General features: G+C 48.3%; 1 protein-coding gene across 6 annotated transcripts in view; it reads left to right on the top strand.

The window, feature by feature from the left end:
• Positions 1-12031: 12031 nt before the first annotated feature.
• The window catches only part of CKAP5 (cytoskeleton associated protein 5), a 722261-nt gene continuing 711591 nt past the window's right edge, over positions 12032-22701 (top strand). For 2 of the 6 annotated variants that reach the window (XM_078684427.1, XM_078684424.1), the window contains exon 1: positions 12032-12165. The gene's annotated coding sequence lies outside the window, so the exon portion shown is untranslated. Of the gene's footprint in view, positions 12329-19532; positions 19590-22701 lie in introns of those variants that run through there. The other 4 variants (XM_078684428.1, XM_078684425.1, XM_078684429.1 and 1 more) reach the window with 3 other exon arrangements.

The raw sequence follows: 22701 nt of genomic DNA, 5'->3' as shown, positions 1-22701 counted from the left end.
AAATCTCCCTAGTCCTCAATCTAGGGATGATTTTGTCACCTTTTTAGGAAAGGCGGAGTATTATAATAAATTTGTTCGTCAGTTTGCCTGTCGTACGTATGCCTTGAGGTCACTTTTAAAAAAAGGGGTGAAGTTCAATTGGTGTTTTTATTTTATTTTGTTATTTGTAGAGCACGACACTCATCCCAAGGGATATCAAGGCGCTTATACCAGTGCTGATAATTCTCCGGAAATGACGTTAGAGCAGATGCATTAGAGTTTGGGAAAAATATATGTTTTTAGTTTTTTCCGGAACTGAAGATAGTTGGCGGTGTGTCTTTAGTCCTGAGGAAGCTCATTCCATTTCTTGGCTGCTAGATAGGAGAATGAGCGACCTCCTGTCCTTACTTTATGTATGCGTCTAGTTCTGACGAGGGCTGATTGGAGGGATCGTAGATTTCTTGTGGGAACATAAAATTCGATCTTCTCCTGGAGTATTGTGGGGCCAGTTTTATGAAGAGCTCTATGAGCATGGCTAAGCAGCTTAAAAGCTGCTCTCTGACGCATTGGTAGCCAGTGCAATTTCTTCAGACAGCCTGAAGCAGACTCAAGCTTTCCTTTGTTGCAGACAAGTTTTGCCGCTGCGTTCTGCAGTACTTGTAGGCGAGTGAATAAATGCTCATTCATGCCTACAAATAAGGCGTTGCCATAATCCAAGAGACTGACCAGCAGAGCTTGTGTGACCGAGCGTCTGCAGTCCAGTGGTATCCATGGGAATAGTCTAGCTAAAAGCTTAAGGATGGCGAAGCCTTTGCCACAGAGGGATCGCACATGATCCTTCATGGTCAGGGCGTCATCCATAATGACGCCCAGGTTTTTGGCGTGTTGTTTTGGGGTGGGAGCCCTACCTAGAGTGGGTGGCCACCAAGTAGGGTCCCACACTCGTTTGGCGCCGCCGAACAGAAGGATTTCGGATTTGCCGGCGTTCAGCTTCAGGCAATGTGTATGCATCCACTGTGCCATTTCAGAGAGACAGTTGTGCAGTTTAGATTTGGTGATGTCTGGTTTTTCGTCCAAAGCCACCATCAGTTGCGTATCATCCCCATAGGAGCAGATGCCAATGCCCCACTTCCTGCCAATTTTAGGTAAGGATGACAAATAGACATTAAAAAGGGTGGGGCTTAGTGAGGCCCCTTGGGGGACACCGCAACTGATGGGGCTGGGTTTAGAATGGAATTGGCCCATGTGTACTGCTTGGGTGCTGTTGCTCAAGAAGGAGTATAGCCAGCGTAGGGCAGTAGAGTGAACTCCTTTTTAGGTCTCGGCAACGAGAACTATTGTCACCGAGTAAGCTCGCAAGGGAGTACAGAGCGGTGCACGAGCCGACCAGGGTCTGTGGACGCGCACACACCCAGGCAGGCAGGCAGGCACGGAAAGACACACATAGACAGACAGACACACGCACGCACACGCACGCACACACACACACACCCTCCCTCTCTCTCTGCCCACTCCCTCTCTGCCGCCCCCCCTCTACCCCCACTCACCGGGCTCTTTCCCTCCGCAGCGGGTCAGTCATGGCAGCAGGCAGACTCGGTGTCTTCTCCGGCGATCTTCAGCTGATGTGCACGCCCACGCTGCGTCTCGTGCGCGCCCACCACGCTGTTTCGCGCCCGTTGATCCTCAGCTTGTGATTACTACTCCTTCTAACCCGGATTCTAAATTACTATTTCTTGGTTCTCTAACTCCACTCTGTTGATTCGTAACAAACTGATATTCAGCACATTTCACAGTCTCGCTTTTGCTTCTCATAAATACAATAAGATTATTTTAAGCAAATGTCTACCCTGCTTTTGGTCCTGTGCCTATTATGCTTCGGACTATAGAGTTTTAGAAAGTGTGGTGGAAGATTCCATGAGTGCAGAGTGTGAGTGCAGAGTGAGTTTGCAGAGTGCAGAGTGAGTGTGCAGAGTAGTGAGTGAGTGTGCAGAGAGAGTGTGCAGAGAGAGTGTGCAGAGAGAGTGTGCAGAGAGTGTGCAGAGTGCAGAGTAGTGAGTGCAGAGTAGTGAGTGCAGAGTAGTGAGTAGTGAGTGCAGAGTAGTGAGTAGTAAGTGCAGAGTAGTGAGTAGTGAGTTCAGAGTAGTGAGTGCAGAATAGTGAGTAATGAGTGCAGAGTAGTGAGTGCAGAGTAGTGAGTAGTGAGTGCAGAGTAGTGAGTAGTGAGTGCAGAATAGTGAGTGCAAAATAGTGAGTGCAGAGTAGTGAGTGCAGAGTAGTGAGTGCAGAGTAGGGAGTGCAGAGTAGGGAGTAGTGAGTGCAAAGTAGTGAGTGCAGAGTAGTGAGTGCAGAGTAGTGAGTAGTGAGTGCAGAGTAGTGAGTAGTGAGTGCAGAGTAGTGAGTGCATAGTAGTGAGTGCAGAGTAGTGAGTGCAGAGTAGTGAGTGCAGAGTCGTGAGTAGTGAGTGCAGAGTAGTGAGTAGTGAGTGTAGAGTAGTGAGTGCAGAGTAGTGAGTAGTCAGTGCAGAATAGTGAGTGCATAGTAGTGAGTGCAGAGTGCTGAGTAGTGAGTAGTGTGTAGTGAGTAGTGTGTAGTGAGTGCAGAGTAGTGAGTAGTGAGTGCAGAGTAGTGAGTAGTGAGTGCAGAGTAGTGAGTGCTGAGTAGTGAGTAGTGAGTTCAGAGTAGTGAGTAGTGAGTGCAGAGTAGTGAGTGCAGAGTAGTGAGTAGTGAGTGCAGAGTAGTGAGTAGAGAGTGCAGAGTAGTGAGTGCAGAGTAGTGTGTAGTGAGTGCAGAGTAGTGTGTAGTGAGTACAGAGTAGTGAGTAGTGAGTGCAGAGTAGTGAGTGCAGAGTAGTGAGTGCAGAGTAGTGAGTGCAGAGTAGTGAGTGCAGAGTAGTGAGTGTGCAGAGTAGTGAGTGCAGAGTAGTGAGTCCAGAGTGCAGAGTGAGTGTGCAGAGTAGTGAGTGCAGAGTAGTGAGTGCAGAGTAGGGAGTAGTGAGTGCAGAGTAGTGAGTGAGTGCAGAGTAGTGAGTGCAGAGTAGTGAGTGGTGAGTGCAGAGTAGTGAGTAGTGAGTAGTGAGTGCAGAGTAGTGAGTAGTGAGTGCAGAGTAGTGAGTAGTGAGTTCAGAGTAGTGAGTGCAGAGTAGTGAGTAATGAGTAGTGAGTGCAGAGTAGTGAGTAGTGAGTGCAGAGTAGTGAGTAGTGAGTGCAGAGTAGTGAGTAGTAAGTGCAGAGTAGTGAGTGCAGAGTAGTGAGTGCAGAGTAGTGAGTAGTAAGTGCAGAGTAGTGAGTAGTGAGTTCAGAATAGTGAGTGCAGAGTAGTGAGTAGTGAGTGCAGAGTAGTGAGTGCAGAGTAGTGAGTAGTGAGTGCAGAGTAGTGAGTAGTGAGTGCAGAGTAGTGAGTGCAGAGTAGGGAGTGCAGAGTAGGGAGTGCAGAGTAGGGAGTGCAGAGTAGGGAGTGCAGAGTAGGGAGTAGTGAGTGCAAAGTAGTGAGTGCAGAGTAGTGAGTAGTGAGTGCAGAGTAGTGAGTGCAGAGTAGTGAGTGCAGAGTAGTGAGTGCAGAGTCGTGAGTAGTGAGTGCAGAGTCGTGAGTAGTGAGTGCAGAGCAGTGAGTTCAGAGTATTGAGTGCAGAGTAGTGAGTGCATAGTAGTGAGTAGTGAGTGCTGTGTAGTGAGTGCAGAGTAGTGAGTAGTGAGTGCTGAGTAGTGAGTGCTGAGTAGTGAGTGCAGAGTAGTGAGTGCAGAGTAGTGAGTGCAGAGTAGTGAGTGCGGAGTAGTGAGTAGTGAGTGCAGAGTAGTGAGTAGTGAGTGCAGAGTAGTGAGTAGTGAGTGCAGAGTAGTGAGTGCAGAGTAGTGAGTGCTGAGTAGTGAGTGCAGAGTAGTGAGTAGTGAGTGCAGAGTAGTGAGTAGTGAGTGCAGAGTAGTGAGTGCAGAGTAGTGAGTGCAGAGCAGTGAGTGCAGAGCAGTGAGTGCAGAGTAGTGAGTAGTGAGTGCAGAGTAGTGAGTGCAGAGTAGTGAGTAGTGAGTGCAGAGTAGTGAGTGCAGAGTTGTGAGTGCAGAGTAGGGAGTGCAGAGTAGGGAGTGCAGAGTAGGGAGTGCAGAGTAGGGAGTGCAGAGTAGGGAGTGCAGAGTAGGGAGTGCAGAGTAGTGAGTGCAGAGTAGTGAGTAGTGAGTGCAGAGTAGTGAGTGCAGAGTAGTGAGTGCAGAGCAGTGAGTGCAGAGCAGTGAGTGCAGAGTAGTGAGTAGTGAGTGCAGAGTAGTGAGTGCAGAGTAGTGAGTGCAGAGTAGTGAGTGCAGAGTAGTGAGTAGGGAGTGCAGAGTAGTGAGTGCAGAGTAGTGAGTGCAGAGTTGTGAGTGCAGAGTAGGGAGTGCAGAGTAGGGAGTGCAGAGTAGTGAGTGCAGAGTAGTGAGTGCAGAGTAGTGAGTAGTGAGTGCAGAGTAGTGAGTGCAGAGTAGTGAGTGCAGAGCAGTGAGTGCAGAGCAGTGAGTGCAGAGTAGTGAGTAGTGAGTGCAGAGTAGTGAGTGCAGAGTAGTGAGTGCAGAGTAGTGAGTGCAGAGTAGTGAGTAGGGAGTGCAGAGTAGTGAGTGCAGAGTAGTGAGTGCAGAGTTGTGAGTGCAGAGTAGGGAGTGCAGAGTAGGGAGTGCAGAGTAGGGAGTGCAGAGTAGGGAGTGCAGAGTAGGGAGTGCAGAGTAGGGAGTGTAGAGTAGGGAGTGCAGAGTAGGGAGTGCAGAGTAGGGAGTGCAGAGTAGTGAGTGCAGAGTAGTGAGTAGTGAGTGCAGAGTAGTGAGTGCAGAGTTGGGAGTGCAGAGTAGGGAGTGCAGAGTAGGGAGTGCAGAGTAGGGAGTGCAGAGTAGGGAGTGCAGAGTAGGGAGTGCAGAGTAGGGAGTGCAGAGTAGGGAGTGCAGAGTAGGGAGTGCAGAGTAGGGAGTGCAGAGTAGGGAGTAGTGAGTGCAGAGTTGTGAGTGCAGAGTAGGGAGTGCAGAGTAGGGAGTGCAGAGTAGGGAGTGCAGAGTAGGGAGTGCAGAGTAGGGAGTGCAGAGTGGTGAGTGCAGAGTGGTGAGTGCAGAGTGGTGAGTGCAGAGTGGTGAGTGCAGAGTAGTGAGTGCAGAGTAGTGAGTGCAGAGTGGTGTGTGCTGTTGAGTGCAGAGTGGTGTGTGCTGTTGAGTGCAGAGTGGTGTGTGCTGTTGAGTGCAGAGTGCTGTGTGCTGTTGAGTGCTGTGTGCTGTTGAGTGCAGAGTGCGGTGCCATTTATTTATGATTTAAAGAAAAAAAAAAAGAAATTTCATGAGCAAAGCCAATAGCTCTACCTTTAATGATGCCGAGACCATTGCATTGTAAATGCTTGTTCCTGGAGGGTGTTCAGCAGGCAGTTATGGGAGACAGTGTCAAACGCTGCTGACAGGTCAAGCAGTATCAGAGCCACCGCCCCACCTTGGTCGGTGCATAATCTGATACTGTCCGACAATGCCAGCAGCGTTGCCTCCGTACTGTTATTTGCTCTAAAACCTGTCTGGGAGGGGCCCAGGAGATGATTCGTTTCCAGGTAACTGGTCAACTGGCCATTCACCAATTTCTCCAGAACCGTAGAAAGGTATGGGAGCTGGGAAATGGGACGATAATTTTCGGGGTTGTGGATGTCCGTCCCAGTTTTTTTCAAAAGGGAAATCACTGAGGCATGCTTCCACAAGTCCGGGAAGATGGCGGTTCTTAAAGACTTATTCAAGAGTTGGGTAATCAAGGGGCAGAGCGTGGGGGCAATTTTAGAGAAAACGAAATGGGGACAGGGATCCAGGGGAGAGCCAGATTTTACTGTACTCATAGCTTTCAGAACCTCATCTGCTGTGAAGGGCTTGAAACTGCCCAGGGTTGGAGTGGCTTCCGAGTCGGGGACGGCCCCAATGGTCTTTACTGCGTTAATAGTAATAGAGGTATTTCCTACGTCTGTTATGCTAGAGGGGCTCTGGGGACTAAAGGAGGAGTAGATCTTTCTGATCTTTTCAGTAAAGAAGGCACTGATTCTTTCACAGGCCTCTACCAAAGGGGTAAGGGTTTGAGTAATGCTAGACGGTCCGTTAAGTTCCTTAACAATTCTGAAAAGTTCCTTGGCCGAGTTACAATTTTCCTGGATACGCTGGGAAAAGTAATTTCTTTTTGTATTTTTTATGGAGAGATTATAGGACCTCCGCTTGAGCATATAGCTTAGTTTGTCAACTTCATTTTTGGACTGCCTCCATAGGTGTTCTAGTTTCTGGCACTCCCTTTTGAGGCTTTTTAATTGTGGGGTATACCATTTTTCCGTATGGGGTCGTTTCCTGGATTTCCGAATAGGGGCCAGCTTGTCTAGTATTTGATAAATCTCAGATTCGAGAGTGGCTGCGCCTAAGCATACTGAGATATCGTCTGAGAACTCTATGTTAGCGTCTAGGAAATGTGTATCAAAATTTGAATCATTAACTAGCCTCCAGGCTCGGTAAGAGATCTGGTGGGTTGCCCTGGGTTTCGATGATTTAGTGGGTAAGTCCAGTATAAAAATTATGAGAGAATGGTCAGTCCAGAGTAGTGTACAATGCCAGATTGAGCTTGATGATGTCAGAAAGGCACATGCTTGTGCGGCTTCTCTCCAGAGTTTTAACACCTCTGCCTGCTCTGTCTTAATCACTGATGCCAGTTCAAAAGGTCTTGGCGCTGTTCTCAAACAGATAATGGATAATAAGGAAATAACCATCCCCTGTTTCTATCCAGAGCGATGGTTGGTATCGAGACACATTACTCTGTGATTGAAAAAGCTTTATGTATTTTTTGGGCTGTTAAAAAATTCCTCTGGGGAAGCTCTTTTGTAGTGCACACAGATCATAAACCTTTCAAATGTGTATTCTGTAAAAAAAAGTCTAGATGCTGTGTCTTCCAGAATTTGTAGGTGGCTGGTTGCCTTACAGGGCTATGATTTTATGGTGAATTATATACCTGGCACCAAAAATAAAGTTGCTGTCTCCGTGCAGGACGCCTGTATACCGGCTGAACCTGAAGGATCATGGGAAGATTATAAGTTTTGTGAGATCATAGAGGGGGTAATTAGTGAGACAGAATGGAGGGAAATAATGACGACTGATGTCGTGATCTGCGAGGTGTGTTAGATGGTGAATGAAGGGTGGCCAGAATTAACCCCTTCGACGCTAATGACAAAGCCAGCTCGTCATGGGTTTTACCTGCCCTGCGCTCATGACGAGCTGGCTTTGTCACAAACAAGCCATTTATACTTCTTCAGCGCACAGCAGGTAAACGCGGTAGCGCTGAAGCAGTTAAAGAAACTCAATGAGGAGGTTCGTAAATTTTGGAATGTTAGAGATGAACTTTCGATGAGTGGAGGTCTGCTTTGGAGAGGCACCAGACGTATTCCTTCATCGTCAGTAAGGATGAAAATTATCCAGCTAGTTCATCAGGGGCATCAAGGGGATTACAAAAACTAGAGAGAATTTGTTTACATTCCTTGTGGCCAGGAATTGACATTCTTGTAGAAAATGTGATAAGGGATTGCAGTGTGATTGATAAAATATATGATAAGAGTACAACCTATGGTTGTATGTTTCAAGTTTATTTTTCATAGTTAATTAAAACCATTGCAATAAAATATTCCAAAATTCTTAAAACGTTCTTGTTTAAAACCAGTATAAAGTCAAAGAGCGAGAAATTCATTAGTTTAAAATGATAGTTCAGTGGAGCTGATTAAAGGCAAGCATTTATACACTGGCTGCTAGAAAGTGCTTATCTCAGTGTTCGCTTGCTCTTGCCCAGCTTGATCATTTGTTGCGTTTTCCACATGGACTCTGCTTATTGCACAATTTGTCCCCCTGGTGCTAAATGGACCTCTTTGAAAAGGTTCCGCTAAGTCCTTTTGCCCATCTAATGGTTGGCGGATTTTGTAGAGCGTTTTTCACTGTTTTTGGCATTCTCCATTCGACCATTAGAAATGTTACCAATCTGCAATTTAGTTTGGTGTTTGACAGGTTTAAGCAGGCCAGCACCGCTTGCCTGATGGTGCGGATGCCTTTCTGCTTGAATTGTTCATTAAGGAACTGTTGCCGAGCTTGGTGCAGCTCTTCACATAGGCAGATTACGTGAAGGATGTCACCATTGTTGAAGTTACACAGCCTGCAAGTATCTTGTCCAGTTTTCCTCAGCCATGGTGGCAGGTGCCCAGCACATGGAAGAATCCTTAGTCTGTGCTTTAAGAAATTCAATGTTATGGCTTTGGGATAGCTCTGATTAAAGTATGTTTGTGGGGTCAGTGATTTGTAGGAGTTGGGGGTCAGTGATTTGTAGGAGTTGAGAGTCATCCACGCGCAAGATCTTTTTGAGAAAATCGCCTTATCCTCCAGTAAGGAGGGTGATTTTACATTTTTCCAAACTAATTTTTTGAAGTTGGGGTGACCAAATTGTGCATCCCAAAGATCAGAGAGTTTAGTGACTTCCACGACTAGCCGAAGATGATTTCTCGCCTCAGAGAAATCCCTGTGTTCTATGTCGCGCCAAAGCAGAGTTTAGCGTGTTTGTAGTGGCGCTTCCTATCTTGTGCGAATTCTGCTAACAAATTAAATCAAGGAAACTGTGCATTTAAATCTTCAAAGTATTTTACTCATACTTCATTGTTCACATGAACTTTTTCAGTTCCATAATTCGACATATGAATTAATGGTCAATTGCGAGTTTAGGAAAATATAATTCCATGGTTTAACTGCATAAACTTCAATATTCCAATGCATTTCGGCATTTACATGCCTTCATCAGGGATGTTACACAGTTGTTGAGTACTCCGCCTTGAGAGTTTTTTTGTTAACGCATTAGCAAATATGGAGGATGCACATTTTAATTATTGTTTTTCGAGATAACTTTCCCTTTACTACCGCGGTTATGTCTTATAGTCATTGCCGTTTATTTAGTAAAATCATCACGTTTTGTTTACACTTCCCCTTTAAATTTAACCCGGAGCATCATAGACTCCATGTACTTAGCCACTCCCCCCCACACACGCCAACTTTAAACGAGGGTTCCTTTGACGGTATACTCGATTATGTAGAGGAGATCACACACGGCACATATCCTGACGTGTCGGAGCTTGACTATTTCTTTATGCAGTAAGCGTTATCTAACATTAAACAGCCGCGTTTAGACAGTAGAAAGGTATTGCGTTGCATACCGTTTTTTAATTCACGTGTGGAACACTAAATTATACCGCACGTCGTACTTCAGGAGCAACCTTTTGAACTGTTAGTTCACGCTATCAGTCAGTAAATGTTCACAACATGAAGCTGTCTAAGCTTAAACCTGACAACCAAACATTCCGCTGTGACTATAGCTTTAATCCCTAACCAGTTTACCCTCCACGCATGTTTTTCACTTGTTTATACTTTAGATCACTGCAGTATAGAGACTGAGAGTATAAATCTGTACGCATTTTCCATGTGGTTATTATTTATTAACATGAATGTATACATACAAAATAGCATGATTTCTAGAAGTGGAATATTAGAATGTTTGTTTATTTCTTTTTTGTAGATTTCCCTGATGAAGGCATGTAAATGCCGAAATGCATTGGAATATTGAAGTTTATGCAGTTAAACCATGGAATGATATTTTCCTAAACTCGCAATTGACCATTAATTCATATGTCGAATTATGGAACTGAAAAAGTTCATGTGAACAATGAAGTATGAGTAAAATACTTTGAAGATTTAAATGCACAGTTTCCTTGATTTAATTTGTTAGCAGAATTCGCACATTTCTGTGCCCCAGGAGACATCCATACCGACAGTGTGGGTGCTACCTTCGTCTATTTAAGTTCATACTCCAGTGCAGGGAGTACACCTGAGGAGCACGAATAAACTTATTCACAAGGCTTGCAAAGTCACGTAGTGCGCAGTCACAAAATAGCTGCCTATCTTGTGCCAGCAGATGATGTATGTCCCGTACCTGGCTAAAACTTGTTTTTGCAGGCCGAACTCCAGCCTTATTTGAGCCGGTGATGTGTAAAGCGGGAGGGAGAACATGGTTCTGTCGGCTTTAACCTGCATGCATACTATCCAGGTCTTTAGCGTCTCTTCCCCGCATTGCCTCACTACCATAGGTGATCGACGGGAGCAGTTTGGCAATGGGGTCAAAGTCGGGCCCAACATTTGATTTGCCAGGTTTTTCATCGCCATGGTGATCAATAAGCCTCTCCTTCTTATTTCCTGTTTCTGATGCACAAAAGACTTTTCTTTGTCTAATGTAACTCCCAGATATTTGTACTCACAAGCTGGATCAATGTTTGTACCGCTGAGGAACCAGATCTTCTGCGGGTTCTTTTTGTTATTTATTGACATGGTTGTATGTGATACTCCCACTCGTTGGCAAGAAGTAGCTTTAGATCTTTTGGGACCTGTGACATGCAAGACTGCTCATTCATTTGTTCTGGTGTTGATGGATATGCACTCAAGGTGGCCAGAAGTAAAGGTGATGCAGAGTGTGGAGACCAAAGATGTCATCAAGTTTTTGGACGATATTTTCTGTCGAGAGGGTCTTACAGAGTCCCTCTTGGTGGACAATGGCGTTCAACTAGTCTCAAAAGAGATGGAGGACTTCTTAGAAAGGAGAGGCATTATACAAAAATTTTGCACTCCTTACCATCCCAAAACTAATGGTATGGTGGAGAGGTTTATCCGAGTCTTAAAAGAGTCCATTCAGATGGCTAAAGACCAAGGCAAGTATGGTGGCGCGGGTGATGTTTACCATCTTACTCCTCACTCTGCCACGGGGAAAATCCCCTTTGAGTTGTTATGGGGTCGTAATCCTAATACTTATATGTTTCAGTCTTGGATGAGGAAAAAGGGTTGAAGATGATGATTCTCATGATCAGGTTTCATGGAAAACAGATCTTAAGTCCGTCAAGTGAAAAGAGAATTTTGATGTTAGGCATGCTGCTTCTCACAAAATGTATCTGTAGGTGATAAAGTGAGATTGCGCTTTCCTCAAAGATTTGCTGCTGCCAAATGCTGTAAAACTTGATGATGGGCGCATATGGAACTTGGACTGAATTGCTCCTATGCGTTCTTGCAGTCAGTCCAAACCAGGTGCTCCTGTAATACGTCTGGATGTTCCTTCAACCTTGCGCGGGAGTTCTCGCACATGTACGACTCCTGTAGCATTACGAGATGTTGTTTTACACAAAAAATTTATTTTTCTTGTTTTTGCTGTTTAAAAGTGAAGTGGGAAAGATTAGTGGTACTCATGTATTATTTACAACGGCCTGTTCCTAGAGGCTGTCAACCTATTTCATTACTTGTGGAACTTTTAGAGATTCTGGTATGTGTATCTTATGACCTGTAATTTAGAACTTTACTGTGTTACTGTTGGCCTGCCTTGTGGATAGGGCGTTTCTGTTATACAAAGAAACCCAATAAAAGAACAACAAGCAGCTTCATTGCAGTCTTCGTACTTCTTCACAGCCTGCTGTTGAGGTGACTTACCTATGACGCATTTATGCATGTCCTTTAGAAGGGGAAATTCTTTGACGAGGAGCTACAAAAAACAATGATTCTCATACTTTGTTTAATACACCTCGAACGCCGATGGGATGAGGAGGGCAAGAGCCCCGCAAAGTCTTAAACTCAAGTCCTCCATCTGTGGCATCTGTCCATCGGCTCAGGTCAGCTCCTCGCGCCAAGAGCGTGCGTGCGTGCGTGCGTGCGTGATGAGCTCAGCGCGGCGTCGCACCGGATATCCGCAATGGAGCAACGGTCACTCATTGTCCTAACGTGAAGGCGGGGCAAGGCTTGACCCAAAGTCTTTTTTGACCGCGCCCCCTCACGCGCTGCGTGTTGCGTTCCCTCGCTGGCGTGATGAAGTCGGCATGACGTCACAAGCGCTCCTCTGAGGCGGAGCGTGGTTTGCGCCGTTCGAGATACCCGTGACCCAACTGCAAGATGGCGGCGTACTCCACGAAGCGCATGCGCAGACGTGTTTCCGAAGGCGCGATCCCGCATGACTGAAAAGCTGTCATCGTGAGCGCGCACGGGTGATCCGGAAATGACGTCGTGGCATGGAATCGGCCAATGGAAGGCCGTAACGGCCGTGCGCGCCTGCCAATAGGTTGAGCGGACATTGGCCCGTCAGAAATTTGAAATAGCAGCTGAGGAGGAAAGCGCCGAGAAGCAGGTAGGCCCCCCCGCCAGAGAACGCCCAGGGCCCCGTGGACGCCTCGCCAGAGCACCCGCCTCAGAGGGGGCCCCGTGGACGCGCGGGAGGGCGGCCTGGGGTTCCAACGCCCCCGGGGCACCGACTGAGGTGAAGGACGCCCCCCGGCGGACGGGGAGACCAGGTGCGGGGCCCTCCGAGCCGGGGGGGGGGGGGGTGGAGAGAATGACAGAGGAACCCCCCACTTCCAGCTGGAGACCACTGGAGCCACCCCTCACACTCCCAACTCCCCCCTCAGGGTCCACTGAAGAGCCCCCATCACTCACCTGACTACCACGCTGTCACTCTGTGACTTCTGTTGAGCCCCCCCCCCGGGGTAAGGAACACTCCAGGCCCCACCCCACGAGGTCACCCACTACCGTCCCTTCCATTAGGAGAGCGCCCCCCCCCCCCCGAGGGCCCTCCCCCAGAGGGGCCTCCCTGGAGAAGAGATAGACGACAGTGGTCTCTCCCCGTGGGAACACCCCCCTCCCCAGAGAGGGGGTAGCATTGGAAGCCCCCACCTTCAACCCTCCCTTGCCTGTATCACAGGCACTCGGAGCCATCCCCCCCACCAACCAAAGTACCTTTCAAGGAACAGGAAATGCCTTTACTTCGCATAACACACCCATGATCCAAATAAAGAGATGCCAGTGACCTCCATGAAATAGTACAATTTATTTTATTTATTTTAAACGTTTTATGTAGCACTAGCTTGACCCGTAGGTATCAGAGCACTTTACATACACACAGTAAACAGCAGAAGGATATTACATTAGGCAGTAAGGAAGCAAACCACAGAGGAGAGAGCAATAAAAGAAGTAAGCGAGAGTGACCTAGTCCTGTCACCACTATTCTTGAATGTCCAGATAGGGAGGAGACAACTCTGATAAGGAGGACTAGGTTAGTTGGCGTTGGTCGTTAAAGTATTGGTTTAGGAGATGGAGTTTCAAGTCCCTTTTGAAACAGGAGAAGGAGGGGTTGCATCTGAGGACTCCAGGGAGAGCGTTCCATATCATGGGCGCGTTGCCAGAAAAAGATTGGTATTGGGTGGTTTTCTTTTTCAATTTCGGAGGAATAAGGATTGAGTTGGAGCTTCTTAGTGTTCTGGATTGACCTGCTCTACTCAGTTTATTTAAGTAGTTGGGGTCAGGAGAGTGAAGGGTTTTGTGTGTGATGCATGCTAGTTTATAAATACATCTCCCTTCCATGGGGAGCCAATTGAGGCAGTTGAGAACTGGAGTGATGTGTTCTAATCTTTTGACTCCAGGTACGAGTCGAGCGGACATGTTCAGCTCTGCCCTTAGAGGGGCTAGGTGAGCTTTTGGAGTCCCTGTAAGGATGGTGTTCTCGTAGTCGATGTTAGAGAGAACTAGGGATTGGACTGCTGTCTTGAGGTCATCGTGGGGTAGAAAAGGTTTCAGTTTCTTGAGGTGTTTTAGAGAGAATAGAGCACTTTTAGCAGAGTTTTTGATGTGAGCCTCCATTGACAAACTCTTGTCAAGAGTGATGCCTAGAGACTTAACTGAGTCAGATAGGGTAATTCCAGTCTGAAATAAAACCTCCCAGGGAGGCTCTTCTCTGGGTTCAGCCCCACCACGGTGAAGTCCTAGTGCCGACATCTGTCTGGCGAGCATGAATCCCTGGAGGTCGGAGTGTGCCGTCAGCACGCCTTAGTATTCAGCATCCCAGATATATTTCAAATATTGGGGCCATCGCCAGTGGGATCTGACCCGTTGGAAGCAAAGGAAAGTCTTTACTTTCAGATCCTGTGCTTCGAGGAGACTTCTGCCCCCCAGGCCACCCCAGGCCACGCAGGTTACTGTTAGCATGGGTGTTCACCAAGTCCATTATTATAAACCTCCTTGAAATCCCCTTTTCCAAATACCTTAACCGTACTTATGATAACTCATGCTCCTCCTGAATTTCATTACACATTTTATTTACTCTGGCTATAAAACTGTATTTGATTTTCTGCTCACTCTAAAGTTATTTTCAAAGGTGCTTGATGTGGGGGGGGGGGGGTGTAACTCCCTGAAAATCGCAGATAAAAGTAAGAAAAGAGTAAACTGTGCTATGTATTATTGTTTATGCTATGGTAAACCCCGCCTCCTAAAGTATACCCCATTCAGCCAGTAACAACTATATATTGATATTCATTGAATCCCAAAATGCCTTTAGTTACTATGAGGTGCAAAGAATCGTTTGGCTTCTTGCTTACATCGATTTAACAAATTCGAAAATGCTTTACTTATTATAGTTTTAATAAGTTGGTTATCTCTTAAAATTGATTTATCTTCTCGCTCCCTTAACCTCTGTTTTTGTTGTATGTGTGTGAATATATATATATATATATATATATATATATAATGTTATATATATATATATATATATATATATATATATGTGTTATATTTCCGCCCTAGATGACCTCGAGTTGGTACCTTGCATCCACTTTGAGCATGCACCATTAATTAAGTGTTCCTCATATTTCAACCGCCCAGTGTAAGACTTATGGTCATAGTTGAGGAGGGTAGGTCAGAGGACATCTTGCGATCAGAAAAGGTGAATCTGTGTAGGAAATGTGTATTTTCTACGGGAGCTGAGTGATTGTCATTTAAATCAGGAGTTTTTACTAGAGACTGGACTTACCATGTGCACTGGGGAATCTGTTTGCTTGTCATTAAGATTCAGCATGCACCACCTTTGGACGGGAAAGGTGGAAATCTACGATGGATGAGTTTCTTTCTGCAGAGATGCAGGGAAGGGTCGTTGCTTTAGGGTCGTCTTTCAATGTGAATGAAATTATCTTCATTGTAATTGCAAAAGCATGTGATGCACATCAAGTCCTTCCCTTCCGGTGTGACCGCAGAGCTCGCTGTAGACTCCTATCCTGAACCCTAGATTCTGCGCACCTCTTGCCTTCCTGAGTAGATGCTCCACTCTAAAGAATACCCATCCGTTCGCCAACATTTCCACCATTAAGGTGGTTCCTATGAGCACCCCTATTTTATTTCGCCCCTAAAACTAATACGACCCCAGAATGTGCCCTGTCCTCCGAAGTGTAGCAATGCCTTTATCTAGAGTGGCCCATGACAGACCTTAGCAGGTGAACCCCCTCAAATAACACCTCTTAGTATAACTGTGACTTACAATCATCCTTTGTCCAGCTAGATGACCTGCTCTTACATTGTGCGCACCCACTGACCTTGCAGTGAGACACCCAAAGCCTCTTATCTGAAAGGTACTTTATTAGAGCCCAAAGGAAAACTTTCTCTGACAACAGACACCTCCCTACTGATGGCTACCTAGATCTTTTGATGAAGAGCACCTTTCCATTTGGAATACTTTCTCTATCGCAGGGCGGTGTGTTCGGTCTTTTTGCGGTAGGAACCTTGGCTGGAGATGGGGATTTTATCTGTTGGTGAGTTCCTTTTTGTATAGATGCACTGTCCGGCTGGATCCCTATTGTTGGGGCTTGTATCTATTCTGGAGTTCTGTCTGGTAGAGGCCAATCGTCTTTTAGGTAGAGGCTTCTGTCTGTTGGGTGGGCTCGGTCTTGTTGGGACCTGCTGTCAAGGGTGGTGGGCATTATGGTAGGGACTTGTATTTGCTAGGGCCCACTGTCTCTGTGGATCTTTGTAGTAGGGACTTGCTTTTAATGTCTGTGTGTTTGTGGTAGGGGCTTGTATCGCGGGGGGTAGCTGAGTTGCTGCTCTCTCTGTGTTTGGTTGGAGGAATGGGTGTAGGGACCGAATGCGTTAGGGGCCCGCTGTCTGTGTATTTTTGTTGCAGGTGCCTGTATTTGTTAGGGGTCTACAGTCTCTGCGTGTTTGTGGTAGGAGCTTGTCAGAAGCCTGCTGCTTGTATGTGCCCATTGTCTGTATGTTTGTGGTAGGGGCATGTATGTGTTGGGTGTATGATTGTGGTAGCAGCCTGTATGTTAGGAGCCTCTTGTCTGTATGTGGTAGGGGCCTGTATGTTTGTGTTTGTGGTAGGTGCCTATATGTGTTGGTGGCTGCTGTCTGTCTGTTTGTGATAGGAACGTGAGTGTGGTAAGGGTCAGCTTCTGTTTGTGGTAGGAGCTTGTATTAGGGCCCCCTGTCTGTTTGTGGTAGGTGCCTGAATGTGTTAGCCCCCCCGTCTGTCTGTGGTAGGTGCCTTAATGCATTTGGTCTCCCCGTCTGTTTGTGGTAGTTACCTAAATGCGTTAGCCCCCTACTCCCCACCCCCCTGTCTGTTCGTTTGTGGTAGGTGACTGTGTCAGGGCCCTCTGTCTGTGGTGGGTGCTTGTATGTGTTAGGGCTCCCTGTCTGTGGTGGGTGCTTGTATGTGTTGGGGCTCCCTGTCTGTCTGTGGTGGGTGCTTGTATGTGTTGGGGCTCCCTGTCTGTCTGTGGTGGGTGCTTGTATGTGTTGGGGCCTCCTGCCTGTCTGTGGTGGGTGCTTGTATTTGTTGGGGCCCCCGTCTGTCTGTGGCGGGTGCTTCTATGGGTTAGGGCCCCCTATCTGTCTGTGGTGGGTGCTTGTATGTGTCGGGCCCCCTGCCTGTCTGTGGTGGGTGCTTGTATGATTGTTGGGGGCCCCTGCATGTCTGTGGTGGGTGCTTGTATGTGTCAGTGGCACCCTGTCTGTCTGTGGTGGGTGCTTGTACGTGTCAGTGGCCCTCTGTCTGTGGTGGGTGCTTGTATGTATGTGTCGGTGGCCCCCTGTCTGTGGTGGGTGCTTGTATGCATGTGTCGGTGGCCCCCTGCCTGTGGTGGGTGCTTGTATGTATGTGTCAGTGGCCCCCTGTCTGTGGTGGGTGCTTGTATGTATGTGTCAGTGGCCCCCTGTCTGTGGTGGGTGCTTGTATGTATGTGTCAGTGGCCCCCTGTCTGTGGTGGGTGCTTGTATGTATGTGTCAGTGGCCCCCTGTCTGTGGTGGGTGCTTGTTTGTCAGTGGCCCCCTGTCTGTGGTGGGTGCTTGTATGTGTCAGTGGCCCCCTGTCTGTGGTGGGTGCTTGTATATGTCAGTGGCCCCCTGTCTGTGGTGGGTGCTTGTATGTGTCAGTGGCCCCCTGTCTGTCTGTGGTGGGTGCTTGTATGTATGTCAGTGGCCCCCTGTCTGTCTGTGATGGGTGCTTGTATGCATGTGTCGGTGGCCCCTGTCTGTGGTGGGTGCTTGTATGCATGTGTCGATGGCCCCCTGTCTGTGGTGGGTGCTTGTATGCATGTGTCGGTGGCCCCCTGTCTGTGGTGGGTGCTTGTATGCATGTGTCGGTGGCCCCCTGTCTGTGGTGGGTGCTTGTATGCATGTGTCGGTGGCCCCCTGTCTGTGGTGGGTGCTTGTATGTATGTGTCGGTGGCCCCCTGTCTGTGGTGGGTGCTTGTATGTATGCGTCGGTGGCCCCCTGTCTGTGGTGGGTGCTTGTATGTATGCGTCGGTGGCCCCCTGTCTGTGGTGGGTGCTTGTATGTATGCGTCGGTGGCCCCCTGGCTGTCGTGGGTGCTTGTATGTATGTGTCGGTGGCCTGTGAAAATAACAACCTAGGCCATTAACAATGAGCTTGTAAACTATAATCAAAGAGAGGCAGTAAAATAAATGACATAAAAAGTTATTGCTTTTTTATTGGTTCCGTGGAATTAACAGAATTAAACATTAAAAAATATACATTATTAAAACAATATATAATTTGCAAGAGCGAGATGCAATAACGACCATAAAATTCATAAATTCATACAATTATAAAGAAAAAGGATTTAAGACCCACAAGTGGCACAGTATCTCGACGCGCGTTTCGGCGACCAGCGCCTTCTTCAAGAGTAGCCACGTTCAATTAAGTTGCTGGATAAGATACTTTAATAAGCTTTTTATCCCCCTCACACGGAAGATTAGGATTTTCTTATTTCACTTGATTTCAGAAACGCTGATACTGACTGAGATGGTTCTTTGTAGTTTGTACAGTTACTATTCAGGTCTTCACTGAGCTCATTTTTCTGGTGAATATTGACATTCGAAGCCCAGTATTAACATCTATGTATGGAACTCATCATGATATTGCGAGTGCCGATCGAATTAACTGGGCAACGGAATCGAGCAGAAGTTGGAGCTCCAAATAGAACGATTTCAAGTATATTCAAGCAATATAAAATCTGCATACAGCGATATTTAGATTTGCCACCTGGTCTGGAATGAAAAATACTGAAGGTTTTCTTCTAAGATTTTCTAATAATGTGTATCACGCGATGTCCTCCTGATTTGGGGATATTCAAATACTATCTGGATAGGATGATATTTCAATTTGTCGCTTAGTCCTGAAACAAATATGTCGAAGGTACTTCAGTTAAGTATACCACGTAGTGACCTCCTGGTATCAGGATATTCGGAGGCTTAGAAACGACAAAAGCACCAAGTTCTTTAGTTTCAAAAAATTATTCCTTGTGGGGAACTTTTAGGATGATAAAATAAATACGCAGACCAGGGGCCAGGACCGGTGCAATCTCGGATATTCAAGTGGCCCCCTGTCTGTCTGTGGTGGGTGCTTGTATGTGTCAGTGGCCCCCCTGTCTGTGGTGGGTGCTTGCATGTGTCAGTGGCCCCCCTGTCTGTGGTGGGTGCTTGATTTGTCAGTGGCCCCCCTGTCTGTGGTGGGTGCTTGATTTGTCAGTGGCCCCCTGTCTGTGGTGGGTGCTTGGATGTGTCAGTGGCCCCCTGTCTGTGGTGGGTGCTTGGATGTGTCAGTGGCCCCTGTCTGTGGTGGATGCTTGTATGTGTCAGTGCCCCCCTGTCTGTCTGTGGTGGGTGCTTGCATGTGTCAGTGGCCCCCCTGTCTGTGGTGGGTGCTTGGATGTGTCAGTGGCCCCCTGTCTGTCTGTGGTGGGTGCGTGTATGTGTCAGTGGCCTTCTGTCTGTGGTGGGTGCTTGATTTGTCAGTGGCCCCCTGTCTGTGGTGGGTGCGTGTATGTGTCAGTGGCCTTCTGTCTGTGGTGGGTGCTTGGATGTGTCAGGGCCCCCTGTCTGTCTGTGGTGGGTGCTTGTATGTGATTGTCAGGGGCCCCCTGTCTGTCTGGGGTGGGTGCTTGTATGTGATTGTCAGGGGCCCCCTGTCTGGGTTTCTCTGGCAGGCACCTGCCCCCGGTCTGTGACTTTCCCTGCCGGCCCTCCCCTCCCTCCATCCTCGGCCCCTCCCAGGTCCGGCCTCCCTCTCTGGCCCCTCCCAGGCCCGCCCCCCTCTCTGGCACCTCCCAGGCCCGCCCCCTCTCCTCGGCCCCTCCCTCGCCCGCCCCCATCTCCCCGGCCCCTCCCTCGCCCGCCCCCATCTCCTCGGCCCCTCCCAGGTCCGGCCCCCCCTCCACCCCCAGAGGCGGGCTCCTTGCAGAGAGGATGATGCCGTCTCACGGTTGCTAGCGCCTCCCGGGAGGACTGTGAGTGTTTGGCGCTAGGAGGGTGGAGGGGGCCGGGGCGGGGTGCACGAATGCTCTCATGCTTGGGGTGGGGGTTTAGAGGGGGGGGTCCTGGCCTCACACGGGGGCTGCGGCCGCCACCGCCGCCTGGTAAACAATGCGTGAGGGAGGCGCCCCCGGGGCGTCCCGGCGGCTGCACCGTGGGTGGGTGGGCGCCCACTGCCAGCACTAGGGCGATCCGTGCCTATGGGGGGGTCCCCTCTGTGCTGCACTGCTTCCACTAGTGACAGGTGTGGTTTTGGGGGGCTCCTCGGTGCTGTGCATTGGGTGTGCGCCGCCCTGCCAGCACTAGGGCGATCCGTGCCTATGGGGGGGTCCCCTCATTGCTGCACACAGTGTGCTCTCCACTGCTTCCACTAGAGTGGCAGGTGTGGTTTTGGGGGGGCTCCTCGGTGCTGTGCCCCCACTGCCAGCTCTAGGTTGACAGGTTCTTGGGCCTCGGCGCCAGATCCTTGATGTGTTCCCTGCTCTAGGGTGATGTGTGTATCTGGGGGGTGGGGGGGATCATCGGCGCCTCATCCTTGATGTGTCCTCTTCTACTTGCTCTAGGGTGATGTGTGTGTATTTGGGGGGCGTGGGAGCCTCGATGCTTCACACTGGGTGTGCGCCCCACTGCTTCCACTAGAGTGACGGGTGCTTTTGGGGGTTCCTAGGTGCTGCTTGCTGCACTGCTTGCGCTAGGGTGATCCTATTGTATTTGGGGGGGGGGGGGGTGCTCTGTGCTGCACACTGGTGTGGCCCTCCATGCTTGTTCTCCCAGCAGAGGTCCCTCACGCCCTGGTGGTCCCTCCAGAAGGCGCCGGAGGTGAGACTGTCTCCTCGTGGTGGCAGCTGCATGGCAGGCCCAGAGATGAGCTAGGAGAAGTGTAGGGCCTGATGTGAAGGCGAGAAGTCTCCAGCTCTGGGGGGCTTGTGGTCTCACTTCCTGTGGTGGGCGGTGGGGCATTGGCAGCACGGGCTCTTCGCCAGCTGTTGGTGACGAATGATCGACTTTGCATGATGTCCACGGATGTGTTGATTGGGTTGAAGCTTAGCTGATGGGAGTATGAAGGCAGGGCTCGTGAAGAGAGGAGTGTGGAGAGAGGTGGGGGCCAGCCATACGATGCTGCTCACAGCTGCCCATGGGACGTGCCCAGTGCTGCAGGCTCAGGAACCAGTAGGTTCTGCTCATCTAGTGCGGGGTGTGACGCTACACACTGGAAACCGCTGACTGCTGCATCTTGGGACGGTACAGGTGACCTCAGGAAGGGTTGCAGCACCTTAACTACAGTGTTCTGAGAGCGCAGCTGAATCAAACCGAGTTACCACAACTTTTAAGAGTTGTCTGCTGCTCTCCCCCCCCTCCCTTATGGACACTCATCATGGAGCCTGAGGAGAGGAGTGGATGAGGTCGCAGGAGGTGCTATGTACCGTGCCTCCTAGCTGGCGGTGGTAGTAGGCCACTGCTTCAGCCAGGGTAGTGGTTGGTGGTCTAAGGATGCTCCTGTTCTGGTGCGCGTCTGGGACCTGCTGAGGCGAGGGACACTACTGCCCTAGGCAGGGTAGGGGGCACTGCTCTTTGCACTGGCCCAGTTCTTCTGAATCTAGTTCCTTGGGAAAATAAACCTATCTATGGCGAGAAGCATATGTTTTCTTCTATGTAAAAGCTGTTCTATAACTACGTAACCATAAATAGCTGCTAAATTACCCGAGGGGTAGAGCTGATTAGAGTACTGACTTGTATTCCCCAGAGGCCACAAAATAAACCCATTCCCTTAGACTCCTTCACGCAGCTTTGTAAACTGTAAACTATCTTGAGGATCCGGGGCTGGATGGCTATCATATGGACAACTACAGGTTTTGCTTTTGACAATCTGTGAAGTATTGCTTGTAGGAAATGGGTGTCGAAGCGGAATACTGGACACGATCAGAGTATTTCGTAGCTTTGAAATAATAATTAAAGAGTTTCTTTAGTACCAATTTCTTTCCAGAATTTAAAAGTTGAACCACTTCGTTATCTACTTGAAGAAGAGTCACCTAGTTCTTGAGATGAGGATGGTTGGTTTTGGGACAATGGGTTAAAAAGATATCCCAGAGTTCGACAGCAGTTTGTGCAGTGACTGGCTTCCTGTAGATGTGTCGTCTAAAGGACTGTGACCAACACCCTAGAAGGATGGTTTCAGAAATAAATCCATATGAAACCTTTAGTTGATTTTGATTTCATATTGCAGTCTCTTGAGATGTTGAGAGTCCAGACTTTTGTGCTCTCTAAACCTTGTTTGTCCTTAGGGTCTGTGTATCCTAGATTCAGAGTACAAAGAATACAAACATCCACTCACCTTAGTGACTGTCTTCAGACGTAAATTCATTTGCAACTTTTTATAGCCTTGGTATACTCGAACCTTATTCAATTGAGGAGCCCTGTGCCGTTTTTGTGAACCACATTTTTGTTCACTTTAGGCTATGTATCTTTTGTGTACCTTAAACAGCTACAGGACTGTATGTTTACTTTGTACACTCAACCATATTCACTTAAGGGTGTTGTTAGATAGTGGTTCCTATCCTAGGCTTTTCCTTCAATCTGACTAAGGGTGTAACCCTGCTCCTTGCAGTCCACCTCAAGGCCTCAGTGCCAAGTGTTTGTAGGCCATTCTATTTCCTTTTCCCTTTAGGTTCCAGCCCAGGGCTTGGCTGGTGGTGTTTGAAGGCTTGCAGAGGGTAAGACCAATCAATCTCATCTTCTTTTCATGATTTCTTCATGAACGGTGTTGGAAAATCTGCTGCCATAGGGTGTTGTTGCTGAGTGCTTGTGTCATGCAGATTTAGAGGCCTTTCCTTAGACAGGTGTTGATGAAAGTGTGGACTTTGTTGGTGGTGGTCACTGTTGTCCTCCAAATTCCTCCTCTACATAGAAGGATCAATTTTTACGTTTGTGTTAAAAAAGCCTGATCTGTGTTTGCAGCGTTAGGTCCCTGGAGCTCAAGGTCTTCTTTAGCTGAAGAAGGCAGCCCTTGGTTTGCCAATTCTTGCCTTGACAGCTGCGTCTGTGCCACCCTGTTGTCCATGATACTGCCCAGGTAGGTGAAGGCAAAAA

Source organism: Lissotriton helveticus, chromosome 3_2 (assembly GCF_964261635.1).
Source record: "Lissotriton helveticus chromosome 3_2, aLisHel1.1, whole genome shotgun sequence".
Classification (NCBI taxonomy): domain Eukaryota; kingdom Metazoa; phylum Chordata; class Amphibia; order Caudata; family Salamandridae; genus Lissotriton; species Lissotriton helveticus.
This window is presented reverse-complemented; position numbering and strand designations above follow the sequence as displayed.